Source organism: Manis javanica, chromosome 1 (genome assembly GCF_040802235.1).
Source record: "Manis javanica isolate MJ-LG chromosome 1, MJ_LKY, whole genome shotgun sequence".
Lineage (NCBI taxonomy): Eukaryota > Metazoa > Chordata > Mammalia > Pholidota > Manidae > Manis > Manis javanica.
In genome coordinates this window covers 941,925-961,414 of record NC_133156.1, presented here as the reverse complement: position 1 = coordinate 961,414, position 19,490 = coordinate 941,925, and the positions used below count along the sequence as shown (strand labels likewise).

General features: G+C 38.2%; 1 long non-coding RNA gene across 3 annotated transcripts in view; it reads left to right on the top strand.

Moving 5' to 3' along the window:
* Positions 1-14,812, top strand: part of LOC140844348 (uncharacterized) — a 53,064-nt gene extending 38,252 nt beyond the window's left edge. For all 3 annotated transcript variants that reach the window (XR_012122497.1, XR_012122511.1, XR_012122489.1), the window contains one exon: positions 8,689-14,812. This is a non-coding gene — a long non-coding RNA (uncharacterized lncRNA). The remainder of the gene's footprint in view (positions 1-8,688) is intronic.
* The last annotated feature ends 4,678 nt before the right edge of the window (positions 14,813-19,490 follow it).

Genomic DNA, 19,490 nt, shown 5'->3' with positions numbered 1-19,490 from the left:
TCATTATGTAAAGTCCTTCTTTATCTCTTGTGACTTTCTTTGTTTTGAAGTCTATTTTGTTTGATACAAGTACTGCAACTCCTGCTATTTTCTATCTGTAAGTTGCATGAAATATCTTTTTCCATCCCTTCACCTTTAGTCTGTGTATGTCTTTGGGTTTAAAGTGAGTCTCTTGTAGGCAGCATATAGATGGGTCTTACTTTTTTATCCATGCAGTGACTCTATGTCTTTTGATTGGTGCATTCAGTCCATTTACATTTAGTGTGATTATCGATAGGTACAGCCTTATTGCCATCACAGGCTTTAGATTCATGGTTACCAAAGGTTCAAGGTTAATTTCCTTACTTTCTAAGAGTCTAACATCTCACTTAATATGCTGTTACAAGCACAATCTAAGGGTCCTTTTCATTTTCTCCTCATTTTTCTTCCTCCTCCATTCTTTATATATTAAGTATCATATTATGTATTCTTTGTCTATCCCTTAATTGACTTTGGGAATAGTTCATTTAATCTTGCATTTGCTTAGTGATTACCTGCTCTGCTTTCTTTACTGTGGTTTTATTACCTCTGTTGACAGCTATTAAACCTTAGGAACACTCTGATCTATAGCAGTCCCTACAAAATAAACTGTAGAGATGGTTTGTGGGAGGTAAATTCTCTCAGCTTTTGCTTATCTAGAAATTGTTTAATCCCTCCTTCAGACTTAAATGATATTCTTGTTAGATAAAGTAATCTTGGTTCCAGGCCCTTCTGCTTCATTGCATTAAATACATCATGCCACTCCCTTCTGGCCTGTAAGGTTTCTGCTGAGAAGTCTGATGTTAGCCTGATGGGCTTTCCTTTGTATGTGATCTTACTTCTCTCTCTGGCTGCTTTTAATAGTCTGTCTTTATCCTTGATCTTTGCCAATTTTATTACTATATGTCTTGGTGTTGTCTTCCTTGGGTCCCTTGTGTTGGAAGGTCTGTGGGTCTCCATGGCCTGAGAGACTATCTCCTTCCCCAGATTGGGGAAGTTTTCAGCAATTAACTCCTCAAGGACACTTTCTATCCCTTTCTCTCTTCTTCTTCTTCTTGTATCCCTGTAAGGCGAATATTGTTCTGTTTGGATTGGTCACACAGCACTCTCAATATTCTTTCAATCTTAGAGATCCTTTTTTCTCTCTGTGCCTCAGCCTCTTTGTATTCCTCTTCTCTAGTTTCTATTTCATTTATCGTCTCCTCCACCATATCCAACCTGCTTTTAATACCCTCCATTGTGCTCTTCAACGATTGGATCTCCGACTGGAATTCATTCCTGAGTTCTTGGATATCTTTCTGTACATCTATTAGCATGTTGATGATTTTTATTCTGAACTCCCTTTCAGCAAGAGTCATAAGATCCATGTCATTTAAATCTTTCTCTGGAGTTATATTAATTTTACTCTGGACCAGGTTCCTTTGGTGTTTCATATTTGTATATGGCACCCTCTAGTGTCCAGAATCTCTACTCTCTGGAACTGCTTAGCCCCTGCAGCAATGTCGGGGTTTGCAGGGGGAGCGGTATTGGTGCCTGGCGGGAGGAAAGAGCTGTTTCCTGCTTCCTGGCTGCTATGACTGTCTCCACTGCCTGAACCAGTGGGCCAAGCACACAGGTATAAGCTTTTGTCCCAGAGCAGCCGGATATGGACCCCTGCTTTCCATGAGCGGCTGGAATCTCAGTCTCTCCAGGAATTCTGCCTGTATTAGCTTTCCAACCCCATAGTCCCGTAAGTATCATGAAAGCACCATGAAATGTAGGTTTGTGCTCCCAGAGCAGATCTGAAGAGCTAGGTATTCAGCAGTTCCAGACCTTCTACTCCCTCCCTGCTCTGTTTCTCTTCCTTCCGCTGGTGAGCTGGGGTGGGGGAAGGGCTTGGGTCCTGCCAGGCCGCAGCTTTGGTACATTACCCTGTTCCATGAGGTCTGCTCTTTTCTCCATGTGTATGCCATCTGGCACAGTCTTCTTTCCTGCTGCTCTCTCAGGATTAGTTGCACCAACTATATTTTCTAATTGTATGCAGTTTTAGGAGGAAGCCTCTGTCTCTCCTCTCATGCCGCCATGTTTTATCCCTTCAGGATCAGCTCACTAATAATTAATTTTTGTATATGCTGTCCCATATTCCCAAATTTTTTTTAATGGTTGTACTGAATCGAAATTATCAGAACATACAGCCATTACATACTACAATCTCTCCCTTTTTATCCACACTAAATCTTAATTCTATGAGTAGCTATACATTTAATACTTGTCACCAATCTCTAGTCTTCTTGCTTGTTTGAAGCTTATTCTCTGTGGGTTCCTCAATAAACTCTCATCAGGGTGCTTGAAGGCCAATTTTTCTGCATATAAAATCTTTGCCTCTCAATTTTTTTCCTTGAGAATTTTAAATCATTTCTTCAGTGTACTTTGGCAAAAGGTATTGTTGAAAAGTCTGATGAAAAGCAATCCAATCTATTACATAAATCATGTACTTTTCATCAAGATTGTAAAAGGTTTTCTCTTTTTCTTTAGATTCCTGTTCTTATATTACAATATGTATTTTTTGGTTTTGGTCATTGCAGGTTTATATTTTTGGGTATATGGTGTGCATTTTCAATATGTGGTTTCAAGTCTCTTTTGTCTAAGAAATTTTTTATTGAAATACAGTCTTTAGAATTTGTTTAGTACTTATTAACATAGGTATTTTTTTTAACAGGAATAGACGTATTCCTATTATCTGTATGTTGGGTCTTCTTAGTTACTCTTCAATATCTGTCCCTTTTCCAAAATCACTTTGATCTATTTCTTCATTTGTTTTTTATTTTTAATTTTTAATTTTTTCCTTTTCACCTTCTGTTTTTGTAATGTATCATTTATGGTGCTGATTTATTCCTGTTTTCTTTTAATTTAGTCTTCATGTCTAAGATAATTTTTCTTAATTTATAATTATTCCTGGAATGTTATCTCAACTCTGTTATTTTAATTTGACTTATGTTGCTATTGCATGATTTTCTTAATGCCTTTATCTTATTTTTAAATATTTTGTTATAGTTTTGGTATGTTTTTTAATAAGCCTTTCTGGTTTGGTTTTACTGTCTGTAGCTGTGTTGTTCAATATAGCACCTACTAGCCTTATGTAGCTATTTAAATTTAAATTAATTAAAATTTAATAATACTGAACGTTTGGTTCCTCAGGCTCACTATTCAATAGCTATATGTGTCTAATGGCTACTGTATTGGACAACACAGATATAGAACAATTCCATGATTGGAGAAAGTTCTATTGGACAGCCTTGGACTACAGAGATGTTACTCTGCTCCTTACTCTTTTCTTTTACAGTAACTGTCTTAGACATAGATCTTAATACTTTCCTGCTACTCTTCTTGTGTGTTTAATTTTTCAAAAATATTGGGAAACTAGGTTTAGACAATGTTCTTAACTTTACAGAACATCCTTTTCTTTTTAAAAATCTTTGCCCATTTTTCATACAGAGTTAAAAATCAAAACATGGTAGCTTGATTTCTGAGATTTCCTGGACCTACTTTTATCTGAACCATTTTCTTTCTTCATCTCTATTGTTTCCAGCCTGCTTAATTTTTATTCCACTCTCAGCTGTGTCTCCTCATCATGAAACCCTGTCTTAGAAGAGAACCCTGGCTGGTCATTTGTTTCATGTGTGCACAGTAACTGGACTACTCCAACTCTTTAGATCATTCCTAAGATCCCTTTTATTGTATGTACTACTAGATAAAAGAAAACCATACTGGTGTCAGTCACCATCTCAGATTGGCCTGCCATGTTTTCCAGTAATACCCACTAGATACTTGGAGCTTCTCCTCTTCTCAGTCCACAAGCCTCTATTTTTTTCTTCTGCTCATTCCTGCACTAACATGGGTGGCATGCAGATCTTGTGGCTAGTGATAGTTTGTCCCCAGTTGCTTGTATTTTGGATTCAGGTCATTTAATTTTGTTGTAAGTGTAGTTTTTAAGTTTTAATTTTCCTACCTAGTTGCTCTGGCTATTTTAATAGGAGAGTTGGGCATATTCTAAGCCTGGGCTGCTGCAGCCATTGGCACCTCCAATGATCCATGCCCCCTTAATTCCTTTGAAGAATGAATTATTTGAAAATCTTTATAAACTTCTCTGCTGGGAGGACTAGCTCTTCACAACAGTGTTGCTTTAGTCTGAACAAAATATCCAGGCTTTCATCATGATTTAAAGTAAAAGTTGTTGAGAGACCCTGTCTTTAGGTCTTCAGCAATTCTCTAGCCAGTTTATTCTAGGTGGAACCCACAATGGCTAACTTTTTATTTCATTTGGACTACAACTGAAGATCTTTTCCTGCCCAACAGCCATATGTCTGCTGTGGACACTTACGACATGTTGCTTAATCGGCTAGCTGCTGAGTTGTTTAATTTCCTTCTCACTGCTTAGGACTTTAAGATAAAGTTGAGATTTATTTAACTGGAAGTTTGGTTTTAATACAAATTTTCAAGACATTTATATCTAATATCTGTAACTATATCCCTATCTATCTATCTATCTATCTATCTATCTATCTATCTAATTCTTAAATAATGCCTATGAACTTTGTAAAATTCAAAGTTGAAAGCATCATCACAGGTCCTCTAACATAGTTTCTCACTAGGCATTATTGGCACTTTGTGCTGGATAAGTGTTTGTTGTGGGCTTCTCTTGTGCCTTGTAGGGTTTAGTAGCATCCCTGGCCTCTACCCACTAGATGTCAGCAGCACCCCCCAGTTAACCAAAAATGTCCCAGGCATTTCCAAATGTCCAGAGGGAGGGCAAATGAGGGTGGGGAATGCCCCCTATTGAGATCCACTAGTCTAACATTTCTCCCACTTCATACTTGAACAGGCAGAGATTTATATGAAGTCACATGGATATGTCAGAGCTGTCCTCTAGACTCTCTTGGAGGACATCGTCATAAAACATAATTATGCCTAGTTATGGTTCATCTTTGAAACTAAGTGTTTAAAAGGTTTTAGAAATCTGGTTAAAGACCTTTTTTGGACCTAATTATTATTTAGATTGTCTCTCCTATGGGTAGTTATTGTAGGAAGAAAAAGTGTTCAATATTGGCTCTTAGAATGAAGAATTAAACTCCACAGACATGCCTTTGGACTTTGGGAAAATTTGAAAAACAGTTGTTTAGATAATAGGATCCTGTGAGTTTGTTGATTTCCACTAAGAGAATTATTTTGAGATTGCCTGCTCTTTGGAATTTTCTTCAACAGAGTTGGTCAGGACGAAGAAGAAAAAGTACTGGCAAGTATATTCACCATCACTAAAGACTGCTGGGAAAGTAGCCAAACTGGTAAAGGAACAGCGCTTCCAACATCTTTTTAACTGGTGGGAAGAATCCTAAATCCTATTTGGTAATCCCTTTATCATCATCTATTGGAGATTTTTGACAACATATTGTTCCAAATCCCATACTATCTTTGAGAAATTCGGCATAAATGAGAAATAAGATAGAAAAGAGAGAGAATGAGGAGAAATAAAACATAACATACATCAGCATAGGTTTATTATTAAATAGTCCTTCATGGTAGCATCAGTCAATATTTTTAGTGTTTTATCAAATACTGCTGTTTTCCTTCTCATGTCTTTTGCAAAACTGTACATTTTAGACATATCAGAAGAATGTGGAGAAGAGTTTTATAAAATGTGTCAATTAAACTGGCCTGTGATTTATATGTATATTTTTACAGACCATAGAATGGTAAGATGCAAAAATATGTTTTTTTAGTTTCAACAAAGCTTCTCTCTAATGCTATCTATGGATACCTGGCAATGGAATTGTGTCATAGGTAAGGTCCCTTATGAAAGGGATTATATTTCATTACTTTAGAAATGAATCCCTCTTCCCTCATGGAAATCCCATATATAGTCTCCTTATGTTGCAATTCACTTAGTGGTAAAGTATGTTTGAGTAAGTTGGAGAGTAAGCAAGTGAAATAGATGGGCAAATAACATTTGTTGAGCCCATAAATGTATATATGCTATCTACTATAACCTTTAACGTAACTCTAGGAGTAATTGTCTTATCCCTATTTTCCAGATCGGGAGTGTTCTAATTTATCAATAACCTAAGTGAAGCTCATATGTTTGCAGTTTTACAGTTATATGTAGAAGCTCTCATATTTACAGTTGACAAAACACTTCAAAGATACTGAATGTGTATCTGGCTATGAGTAGTGTCTGGTCGATGATTCGGAAGGTTTTTATTACTAATTTATGCATAAATGCTATAAAGATTTAGACCCCTTCAAAATTACATCATCCAGTGAAGCTCCATTAGAGAAAGGACCTTATAGTCTGGTTTACTTGTAAACAATTCATGGTATGTAATAGTGCTTGAAAAATATTTGTTGAATCAATCGATTAATTTGTAATAATGTTCACCTCAAAGAATTGTAAGAATTGAGTGGGGTAATACGGCAAAGCACCAGACCCCGTGCAGGCACTCCATGAGTGCTCATTCCCTCCTCCTCACTGTAGACCTCTTTCCTGAACAAGCTCCCGCTCTTCATATACCCATCCTTGACGCCCTTCAGTGACAGACATTTGCTTTGAGATGAAATCCTCAGCAGCTATTTTTGCTATGCTTGGATCAGGTCACTCCAGCACAGGCAAGGAAGTGCTCACTGAAGTAATCAGCAGCTCCTGAGGCAACTTCAGTTCTAAAGCCTTCTATATAAAATTAGGTTAGCAAGTATGATTCCATGTGCAGGGTACAAAGCATGAGACATTTGCTTGAGTTTATCAGGAGGCTTTGAAAAGACCATTTTTGGAAAAATAGAAAAAGGAAGGGAGAAATAACATTAGAGAACCGTTTGCCCCTTGGTGTGCTTGCTCTTCATTAGTATTTATAGAACCTGTGCTCTGGGGCTAAGACTAAGTCTTTCCAAATGTTGATGGCAAATACTACATAGAGGTGGTTTTCTAGAATTCCCATAGAATAATAAATCTAATTTTATTTCATGGAATTTGTTGTGCAGCTCTATCCTCATGAATATATGACAGAGAAAGAAAGAGAACAATTTTCTGCACTTTTTAATCTTTAGTTTCAAGCCTAGTTCCCCTGTGCATTTAGGAGACAGAAGAATCTAGGATTTTTAATATGTAGTTATGTTCTGTTTAACAAATTTTAAGCTTCAGAGATTAGCTATGCCTTCCTGCTCTGCAGTATGCTAACTGCTACTACATTCATAATAAGGAAGAATTGAGAGCAGGGGAGAGAGAAAAGCTCCTATGTGGTAATTATGCCTGGGAAAGAGGATTTAGCTTCCATCAAGTTTACTGATAATCCTAGTCTTCAAATGGAAATGTGACTCATTTTTCTGAGATGCCTGCTATGTACACTTGAGGATATATATATATTTTCTTAAAAGGACATACATTTTTCTCCCTGACTTTTGCCACTTTAAATGGAAACTTTAACATGAAAGTTTTGATACTGACAAGGTTAATGGTGGCAATTTTGTATGAAGAAAAGTGGAGAAATAACAATTTCTGTATCTTTATTTTCTGAAAGGAAAGTTACTAAGGCTTTTTGGTAAATTATGTTTTCACTTGGAAAGGATAATCTGAGGGAGTGTTTGGGGAATTGTAAAATGTTTATCAAATGTTAGTATATACAGCCAAAGATTGATTATTTAAAAAAATATAACTTGAGTTTCACCCAAGCCACACATAACGTCCCTATGGGGCACACAAAATTTACTTGCTTTCCTAACTCAAAGTCCCATGTCCTCCCAGTTTCCTTACACACATTGAAAGCATGAATTCATATAGTTAATTCTTAAGGGCTCTCTCCTGTGCTCAGTAACAAGTTTGCCAAGGTCAATCTTCAGCTGTCTTTCATGCCTTTGTCCTTTCCCATGTCTGTTTCCCCTACTAGCTTCTGAGCTTCTCTAGGGAAGGGACATGCTTATTGGTGTTTGTATCTCCACAACCATCTATCATATTACCTGGCTCACACCTGGTGACCAATAAATAATTGTTAAACTGAAATAATGAGTTCTGCTTTGTCATCCAATATACTGGCTGTGCCGTCTGGGGAATGCTGTCAGTCTGTCGATGCTCGCATTGTAGTTATTAATGATGTAAAGAGTCTCCCATGGAATTTAGTCCTGCTTGGAGTAGAGGGTTGGGAATGAATGAACACTAGTGCTCCTTAGAGCTTCCAGAGACTCTGTATCATTTTTGTTAACATGGACTTTGGACTCAGATAGGCCAGTTATGAACCTTAATTTTGCTACCGGGCTGTAGTGGTGCCTTGGAAAAGTAATGCAACTTTCAGTGCCCGAATTAGAGGTGCTCAACAAATGTAGGTTGTATGAATTAAGGAATTGATTATTGCTAAACATAATTTTTTATTATCCCTAAAATAAGAGAAAAATATATACCTAACAGTACTGTTAAATACTTATGTGGCAAACTCAGGAAGGTAGAATATTATTTTGGTATCTTGGAAACATACTTTTGAATATCCATCATTTTTTACTGCCCTTGTGCTTTTTTGATTTATCTCTTTATAAGTATGTTTTAATTTCAGCAAAGGGCTACAACTAATATTTTATATTAATAGTTTATATTAATATTATTTTATATTAATGTCCTATGTTTCTATAACATACTCTTTCATTTTACCTTCATAGCACCCATCTGAGGTTATTAAGGTTATCATCCACACTTTACAGCCTGGAAACCTGAATCCCAGAAAGGATTTGATCTACCCGAAGTTACAGCAGTGACCAAAGTATGACCAGAACCTAGAGCTTCTAACTTAACATCTGGTTGACTTTGCCCTCTGCCTCGTTGTCTTCTCAGTGATCAGGATTTCTAAAAAGAACCAAACATGTATCTCTGCATCCCAGGCCTTTTTGATGAAACACAAAGGAAAGGAGACTGGAATCCCAATTTACTGTGTGGCTTTTGTGCTGGTGCACTCATGTTATAGTTTTGATCTCTGACATTTGCTTGTTGGTGAACTGAAAAGGAAGAGAACTGGGGAAGGAGTGCATTAAGCTTGACAGCTGTGTTTGTGTTTGCAGCTGTTGATATGCACACAAGGCTGCAGGGAGACCCAGTTCACTGCAGAAGAGCTGGTCTCCAGGCCTGAGCACCACAGCCTCCCTGTGGGTGTTTGAGGACTTGCTGGAGTTCAGAAGATACAGGCAAGTCCTACTCAGTTTAGGATTCTTCAGCCTGAAGCATATCCTCCTCAACCTGAAGCATATATTATACATGGATGCATGCCCAACAGACTCAATAAGAAGTTTAGCAAAGGTGGGTGGGGGAGCAGAGGAAGATGGGGTGACATAAACAACTGATAGTTTGAAGAAGTAGTGTAGATTATTGGCTAAAGTGTGGTTTCTGAAACTAATTGAGCACCTACTGTGTGCAAGGTGCTGCAGATATAGCAGAAAAACCCTGATGCCATGGAGCTTACGCTTTAGGGGGAAGAGACAGATAAAAAAAATAAAGTAAAAGTGGTAGACTGTATTAGAAGGGTATAGAAAAACAAGGCTGGGAAAAGGACGGAGTACTACTCACCCCCCTCTCTGGCCCATGGTCACTGTTCAGGATTCAGCTTTCCAGGGCACCAGCTTCTCAGTCCTGGGATGCCTTGGTGCTCCTCTACCAACTCTAGACCCCTTTTCTCCAGGCAAGAACAGGTCTTATGGTTTGCATCTGGTATGCACTGAGTAAGTAGTCACAAACTTACTTACATAGCATGGATTCAGAAGTGAATAAAAATAGAAATCAGAAGAGATAAAAGGAGAGGAGAGAGAGGCGAATTATTTAGATGTAAGCAGACACGCACAAAGAAAAAAACTGTTACAATTAAGCTTTCTTTTTTTGCTTGCATTTTGTGTCATTAATATTGAATTGAGTTGTGACTTATTTACCAAACACTTCTAGGCAGGCAGTAGGGGCATACAGAGGAGTCTCAGCTGTACAAAACCCTGCTGCCCACTGGAGCAATATTTCTATTTTCCAAACACATCCTTCCTCTTTTCAAAAGAGATTTGGGCATGTGTTATTAGAATGCAGTAAACACAATGCAAATGCCTGACAGATAAGCCAGGGCTAAAGGAAGGATGAGACTGACCTCATCTCAGTGACAGGGGTCAAACCCTCCAGAAGCTGAGGAGACTTCCAGTTGTCAGGGTCAAAGAGAGGACACCTACCCATTCATAGAGGAAACGAGGGCTTTCTTTCAGAAAGTCTTCAGGGTGGACGGTCAGTGAAGGAAGAGGACAGAGTTTAACAGGCAGTTCCTCACTAATAGCTTTAGAATGAATGACAGTTGTGGTTGGTGTGACCAGGGTGTTCCTCTATCAGTCTCCTTCCACTGGCTGATGTTTCTGAAGAAGAGGTCAAAGGACAGACCTTGGAAACCCAGTGGGAGCCATGTGGAGCCACAGCGTCTCCTTTGCCAAAGCAGGTAAAAGCTCAGGGCCCTCACGCAAAGCAGGAAAGACGGTTTTCGTTGCCATTCCTGAGGCCTACCAGCTAGGCCTGGCCCTCCATGTCCATGGTTTGCAGACATTTTTGACCATACTTTCAAGTTAGAAACACATCTAACAGTTTCATCTAACACCACACAGACACACGCACACCACCTCAAGCAAAAAATGCCCCAAATGTCCAAAATAACATTTCTCATATTTCAAGTGAGGCACTCTGATTTTTAAAAATTCTATTCAATTCTATTTTTTTATTGATACTTGTACCACCTAAAAAATTAATTTCATGTTACACTAATTGGTCACAACTTATATTCTAAAAACAATACTTCAAACCAATTGTTCTCAACCCAGGAAGCTTTTCAGACTTCACACACATGTCTATCCCTCAGTGACATGATGTGTACAGGTGGCAAAGTCCCTAAGTGGTTCTAATGTGCCCCTCACCATCCTCTAGTCAACCCACAGGGACAGGTGCCTGGAAAAGGGAACAGAAGGGAGAGAACAGGAAGGATTTTTTTCTTAAGGCTCAGAACAGAGCTGGTCTTCCCTGTCCCAGGGGTGCCCCCTAATAGAAGGAGGTTCTGGGTTCCAATTAAGATATGAACTATCAGACTGCCACAACTTTTAGGAGATAAACCAAGTACATTTATGCACTAAAAACAATAAACCTAAGGAGAAATGAAGCCTGTGCTTTTTAATCCTTACATAGTTAAGAAAAAGCCTTCTGTGGCCTTAGGGCCAGAGGTCCAGATGCAACAACACACATGTGTTCTTGAATGCCAGTAATAAGCTCAATCAAAACTAGACCCCCGCCCCATCTTCACTAGATGTCTGCTGACCCTCTAGGCCCCAAGTGCTCCTGGATTTTAACATCCAAGTGTGCCTTGTATTAGGGTGACCAGAAATTTTGCAGGCAGCATCTTGGAAGTACAGAAATTAGGATCCAACTAAAGAGTGGCAGTCTGTTGGCAAGAACCTTCATTCCCACGTGCAGGCCTTACATAGGTGGTATAGTACCTATCATACATGATACCCAGAGAGAACAACTTTTTAATAATCCTCCTGTATAGGATTAAAGTATCTTTAGTAATTATGAAATGAGACAAAAAATAGTAAGACCCAGAAAATAAATGTAGATGCTGACATTTAAAAAATTGAACTTGGTGTATGTAACCATGCCAGTAATAAAACAAAATTTAAAAATTTAAAAATGAAATAAATGTTATAATGCAATAGGAGGAAAAAAATCTACAGATTAATTGCATTACATGGTTCTGAAAAAAGAAAAACTTGTGTGCCATAGTAATGAATAATAACACTATCATTCCTATTGTTTTCAAGCTTTAATCTCTGCAAATTTGCCAAAGATATTATCAAAATAGATCTTCTTTGCATATTCATGTTTAGTAGGCAGGATAGTCAGATATGTGAATCCATCATTCTCATAATTTATTGAAGAACTTTTTTATTAATTTGAAACATTAAACATTTCTTTCATATGAAGCAATGAACATCTAGTAGGAAAAGGTTTAAACATAAGGACACATTTATCAGAAATCCCTAAATAATAGCATTTTACAAAAAAAGTCCATAAATTTCAATACTGTCCATTTTGTTTGTTCCTTCAGGATTAATTTTAGAACCTTGTAGATGTCTCTACAGTTGAAAATTTCCCACTAAAATGTCTTCAGCAAAATATTTATCATTTTTTTGTAAAGACTCAAGTTTCTCATCTTCTGCAAAAATCAGAAATGGGCTGAGTGATAGTGAACCTTGGCATGGTTTCCTCCATTGTTTTAGAATGAGTTACATAATTGAACTAACTCATGTTCTAATTCTGTGTTCTTACAACCATTTTGCTATTATTGTTTATTAGAATCTACTATTTAAAGACAGGTATATGTAATGCCACAGGAGTGGAGGCACAAATTGTGGCCAATGCAATTTTGAACTGACTGTATAATTGGAGTTCCCTGAATTGCTTGCATGTCGAGTATAATGTTTTTCAAAGTATGAGAAATACAATTGTAATGATATGAAACTCATATATATTAGAACTCAACCCTATATGTAGCAATTGTTTTAAACATAGAGCAACACAAAGTTCTTCTGGGAAGAGTATTTATTATTGAGTAGGGCAGACTTTTGTAGCAACCCGCCGGGTATGACACTGGGAAGCAGATCTTGAGTTGAAGCACTGACTGATTTGAGTTATGGTGTGATAAGATTAATCTCCAATAAGGCATTCAGCTACAAGGATAACAAAAGTCTTCGCCCTCTATCCCTTATAATGTTCTTGGTCTTGAAGTGAACAGACCCATCAGCAACTGTTTTCACTGAGGATGCAATAGGTATGGAAAGAAAACTTATGCTGCATCTACAGGCCATCCCTTTGAGATGGGAGACAGTGTGTTTAGAAGTGAGAAATAAGGACTCTGTTTGATCCCAGTGTGAATCCCAGGTGTGTCACTTATTTTTGGTAAATGATGGCAAATTTTTGGCATAAATGTAGGCAACTTACTGAGTCTCTCTGTGCTGAGTATCCTCACTTGTAAAGTGTGAACAACAATAGTGCCTGCCTCATAGAGATTGTGTGATGATTAAATGAGATAGTGCATGTACAGTGCCTAAATCTATGTCTGGTGCATGGAAAATGCTGTTGTGAAATGGTCATTAAGGGCATGATAGAAGTGTGCAGATCAACAAAGTCAGTTCTTTCACGGGTTTAAGCAAACAGTATAAAAACCTATTTCTGAGACAGATGTAATTGTAGTTTTAAGTAAAAGCTGGATTTATCCCATTAGCAGTATTTTTTAAAGGGCTATACCATCTATTGTCATTCTAACTCGAGATACACAGGAGACTGGAGTGGCTCTGAATTCACAGGATAAGTACATTTTATTGCACAGTAACTCGAATTCCTAAAAAAATCCTTGGAAGCATCCCAATTATAAGGGATGACTTGAGTCAAGGGAAAACTGTTCCCCTTTAACAGCTTGCAGTTGTTCTTTGCCACCACCCAAGCCCTTATCAGATCCACACTATGGAATATATCTGATTTTCCTGACCATGCTGCCTACCAATTCATCCTGACAATTTAGTATTCCAACTATTTTCATCCTCTCACTTCTGTTCAAGAAGCTACCACACCTCTCTGCCCACAATGAAGTTAGCCAGCATGGTTAACGATTGAAACTCTTTCAAAGGAGTTCCCTCTGTTTTCACTTCCTAACTCTAGCTCAGCTTTGAACAACTTCCAGAATGTGTAGCTGCATTACCACCTTACTTTACTTCCTTTCCTTATCCATGCAAATAGTCTCCTCACTGCTCATTCTCTCTCCAGAGCCTTTCCTTCTCTTTACTGTCCCAGTATGAGATGTAGAAACTGAGACTTAGAAGGTGAAATAACTTGCCTAAGTTGACATGTTTAGCTTGCTCCATGGCAGAGCTGATACTAGAATTCTGATTTCTAATCTAGTGATTATATTCTGAATATCTATTGCAATTAAGTTTCAAAATGCAGATGCAGATCATTCCCTTCCTTCACAGGTTTAGCTAGAACTGACATCTGCTTTTCACTTACCTCCCAATAGACAAGAGACCCTAAAAAGTCTTGGAAGTAAGTTCTAATGAGATACAAGTTGGGGAGGGGGTGTGCATGTGGGCATGGATGCATGCTGGTTCGGTAAGAGTGGGGAGTAAAGCTAAGGGATAGGACAACATTTCAATATGACAGAAGTAATTTTGTTTTGAATGGGTATTTGAGGATATAACATGTCAATAAATTTTTCCCTTCTGACCAGTTTCTTCAGTCCATATTCTTGCACACCACACCAATATCCCTTTCATCACTTTTAGCCAGTGGCCCCACAGTTTAAAAGGGTGATTTTATTGCTTCTGATAGGCATTTTGAAGGAGAAGGGTTTTGTCCTTCCTCTCACCTGCTTTCACTGAACAGAAGCAAGGATTGGAAGCAAATGTGTTCTCACTCCCATTTGAAGTTCAGAATTAAAGTGTGTCTACCAGGTTTCATAATGACAGGCAATACAGAATATAAATAGGCATACTTGGGTAGAATTTCAGTGAGTATGGTATTTAGATATAGCTCATACTGGGTTGTAGTTATTTTTAATAATTTTTATAAACCAGCATAGTTGAATATGAAGGACTGATAATATTTAAATACCTGATGTTATTTAAATTTATATTAAATATTTAAACATTAAAAATGAATATCAGTGTTTGACTTACAAAAAGAATGCTTTAGGAAACATGTCTGTAACTTGAGAAACTTGCATAAAACAAAGCCTATTTTTATGTAAACTTCTAAGAAATTTGGAAATTAAAACATGTTAATACTTTATGCATTTGTATTTGTTTCATAGATTAGAACAAAGGCATATACAGTAAGTAAAGAAAAAATTCTAAAGTACAGTTGATCTATATTCCTTCTGGGCCCCAATCTAGAATTCCTAGCAAAAGTCTGGGTCATCTTATATTAGCTTGGCAAAATGTAGGAAAAATTGAGCTGATGTAAATTTTCTTTGCCTTACACACATTTATTTTCCTCCTGCTATAGTAATGATCACTTAATTCAATTTAATTCTGGAGTACATTCTATGTACCAGATTATGTGCACGTACTCTGGCTGATTCAAAATTAAATAGGATACGCTTAAAACCAGTGGGCACGACCAGCCAATATGACTAAATACAAAGAATTTCCATACTAGTGCTATGAATAGAGTAAGTAAATCTCTCTTGACAGAGAACTGCTTCACAGAGAAGCAAATTTTGCTTGTACTAAATCAGGGGTATGTCATTCAAAGCAGAGGGGAAAATTTGTGAGCCAAGGTCATCTTGGAAGGCTGAGAGTGTATGTGGGTAGTGAAGGAGATGAGTCTGGAAGATAGGGGCGGGGCAGGTTACCAAAGGCCTTACCTGCCTGGTAAAGGGTGTTGAATCTCTTCCATGAACAATGGAGGATCAAGAAGGATAATAGAAGAGTGTCAGGTGCACAGACGGATGCTAATAGCTTTGACCCTGTATGGCCCTGAGTCTCCTGGGGAAGAAGATGGCAAGATTTCTGCTGAGCCCATGGGTTTGGCATTGACATTGGGATACTGGGGACAGTGTAGGTAAGTGTTGAACAGCTGCTCCTGGGGTCACAAAAGGAAGCCAACCAGTAATGAGCAAGAGGATCAACAAATATCATCCAGCTAAAGATGAAAAAATCACAGACTTGTTGCACAGCCAATTAGCACAGTTATGCAAATTTTCCATGGCAACATTCAGTAGTCAGGATTAAGACAACTGGGTTGATATTACTGATATAAATCATTTTACAGATACATGCTTTCTTATGTCCCCCTAACTCCTCAAATACCTGTAGTCACCCATCTTCTATCAAGATCTATGATGAAGACCAAAAATGTGCTGGTGTGTTCTGAGGGGTGGGGTAGAAATATTTTATGAAGAACAGATATTACGCCTTTTTGACAAGAGACAAATGTTTTCATTCAAATGCTGCATTTCACATATTGGAAACTGTAATGAATTCTTGTGCACCTCTCTGCCTAGTTCACAATGTCAAGCCAGGCATTGAAACACTTCAGGGTTTCCTCACAAAATTAAATTTAATGTTACACCCTCTAGTAGAATGGTGCATAAATCAAGCGTTTGATTTGCATGGACTATAGCAAGCAGCTCCCTTCTGGACAAATAAAAACCCAACTCTGAATATTATGTCAGGGACAGGAACAAAGCAGTCTAGGACTTCCAATAAAAGTCTGGTATCAAGTGTAATTCATGCTGGTATTACACTGCTCGGTGTCAAGCCTGTTATTAAAACTCTTGTTTTAACCTCCTTTTTTCATTTCAAAAGAAAATGTTTTTCTTGACCAGTGCACAGTCAAACCAGTACTATTTATAAACTGGTGTCTACTAGTGACAGACATGGGCATATTTATTTTCTTTCTCCATCTACCCCCACCCAACAGAGAGTATAGAAAGGGGTACATGTGAGTAATCAAGTGGAAAGAAACAAAACGAAGGGCATGGAATAAAACACACCATGGGAGATTAGGTAACATGGATTTTCACTAATGTTCTACCTCTGACCACAGTCCCAAGAGAATACCAGGAACAGTTTCAGAGCAGACAAGTTTAAAAAATGACTCAATAGCCAAAGTTAACGGACATTGGGATGCAGAACATGCATCCATTTCAGGAAAAGTGAGCCTAAATATGCATCATTTGGTCTTATTTATACCCTCCAGCATATGCTGAGTTATTCATTCTCCTTACTCATATTTTCTCCATCACAGGATATCTGAACTGTTTTTTACTAAAAGTAAAATCACTGTGACCTGAAATTGAGTGAGGCCCTAGATAAGAAGCATTTTTACAAATGCACAATAAGTCCACCCTAAGTCCCCAGAGAACATAAATAGATCATGGACTTGTACACATTCTCTACATCAAGGCCTGTCATGTTTATTCTGGAATGCTGTAGAGGTGTTATAAACAGAGCTTGCTCCTGAAGCCAAGTGCATTTCCAAGAAGGCACAGCTGTCTGGAACACATAACCAGGTGAAGATGTGAGCCTGAGAGCTATGCTGATGATTTGGTATCTGTGTATAATTTCTTCCAGCTGTCTGTGAACTTCTGTTAGAATTTGAAATGCTTCAAGATAGGAATAGGTGAAAGTAGGTGTCTGAAAAAATTAATTTACGATGGTTTAAGGATAGTAAATTAGGATTCATCCACTCATTTGTGAATGGAATACATCAGCAAATATTTATTAAACCAGTACAATATGCCAGTCACTGTGAAAGGTACTATGAGGGGGATGTAAAAAGGAGTTAGAACTGGTTTCTGCTATAAATATATTCACACATAAAAGCATAGGAGATTACAGAACTATAATGCAAGGTAAACGTGTCATAAGTCATATAAATAGAGTTCTATGTGGCATGAGAAGAAAGATATTATTTCCAATTGGAGGAGATTAGGGAAAGCTGAGCAGGCAGGATTTGGCCATGCAAAATAAATTGGGGAAAGAAAGGGAAATGCAGTGTGTGGGGAGGGTGGGGGTGTGTGGGGGTGCTGGTCATGGCCAACACTTGGAAAGGGGAAATCCCATGCGGAGACCATGAGTAATGAAGAATGACTAATTCCACATTACTGAACTAGTGAGCGAATGAAGATAAATCAAGGGAAACAAGATTAGAAGGGTAAATGGGATGGGGAATGGCTGCTGAACACTGGACTAAGTAGTTCAGACCCTTAAAGCAGTATGGAGCCATTAAAGATTTTTGTACAAGGAAATGGCATGATCTAATCTCTGCTTTAGGAAGATGAATGTGGTCATCGCGTATAAAGTAGATTAAAGAGTGGAACGTAGTCCTGGAGAGAGTCACTGAGGCCTAAACCAGGAGAGCAGTGTGGGAACAGACAAGAAGGGACAGAGTTGTGCAGCAGAATCCACAACACTTCACAACAGTGTGAGCAAGAGGACTGGGAGATTCGGGCTTAGGACAGGCTGATCCAAAATATGGAACTTAGCATATTGAATATTTATTTAAGCTGACAGAAGTTTGAGAAAAATGGTAGAAGTTGGAAGGCCACTCTGAACACCTTCCAAACTTCTTCCCTGAAACAGACTATGAACCCTCCTGTGAAAGGTGTCCTTCCTGCACCTGGGGGAACCTAGCGTCCTGATCTGAGGACAAAGGGATACTGAGAAGAATCCTAAGCATCAGGCCTTACTAAGTTGCCCCATTTACTACATTTATTCCTACCCCTGAACCTATCACATTTCTCCACTCTTGATCAAACCTGGCATGAAATACTCAGGTCTGTTCCTTTGGGCCTTCATTTTACACAGTAATTTTGGTAAAGTTGGGAGACATTCTGAGTTGAGAGAAAAAGGAGAAATAAAATGTTCCAAGATGGCTGCTGTGGTTATAAAATCAGCATAAAAGCTCTTGGCATTCATCATTCTGATTAGTCTACTAATATTTTTAGAAATCCTTACAGAGAGCCAGAGTTTAGCATGTCCCAAATAGAGCAAATGGATAATTTCAGGTACATTGACCTCGTTGATCATGATTTAAGGATTCGTATTAGAATAGAAGAGCATCTAGTCCAATCCAAGTTTACTTTGAAAGTACAGTCAGTCCTCTTCATGGATAAGGCGTTTTCTAATTGACTGAAACACCAAGCAGGCTGCTCTCTAAGCCAGCCTGTCAATACCCATACAGAGAAAAGCAGAGTGTTCCCTTGCCTGCATCTCTCAGGCCAAGTAATTAACTGCACACAGGTCATTGAGCATCACAGATGTGAAGTCGGAGAGATTGAGTGTTACCACAGGACTCCTGCTCTAGAAATAAATGCCCTCCCACCTTGGCACACTTAGAGTAGACACAAAGAATTTGCCTGGAAAGTGTTAAGGAGCAACAAGCACCCTTTCAGTTTTGAAATGGAGTTCGATGTGGTTAATCCTACCAGCCTGGCAGTGAGCAATGTGCTGCCTATGATCACTGCCTCTGAATTTGAAAAAGATCTATTTTAATGGGAAACAAAAAGAGATTCCTTAATGGCCATTGGGATCCCATCTAAAATTCACCATTTACTAGTTTTAAAGGATATTACTTCTAGGGATAAATTGTATGAACCCCAGAAATAGTGACTATGGAAGGAATGGAAACTCCATTTTGAACATTTCTTCTCTGCTCTTAGAGACCAGAAGGTGGATACTGTGACTGCAGAGTCTGTTTCTCACAAAACCAGTGCCTCACAGAGCCTGTTCTCCCTTAAGATTCCTCAGCCTATTAGGGAAACAGGCTCTATTTTAATATTTCTGCCAAGTTTCTGATTTTTTAAGTTTATGAAACCAATAAAATAGCTAGTATAGTCTGGTTGTTAATTCTAGTTAGTGCCTCTACCTAGATTATTTGATGTAGGTTATTGCTACTGTAAAAG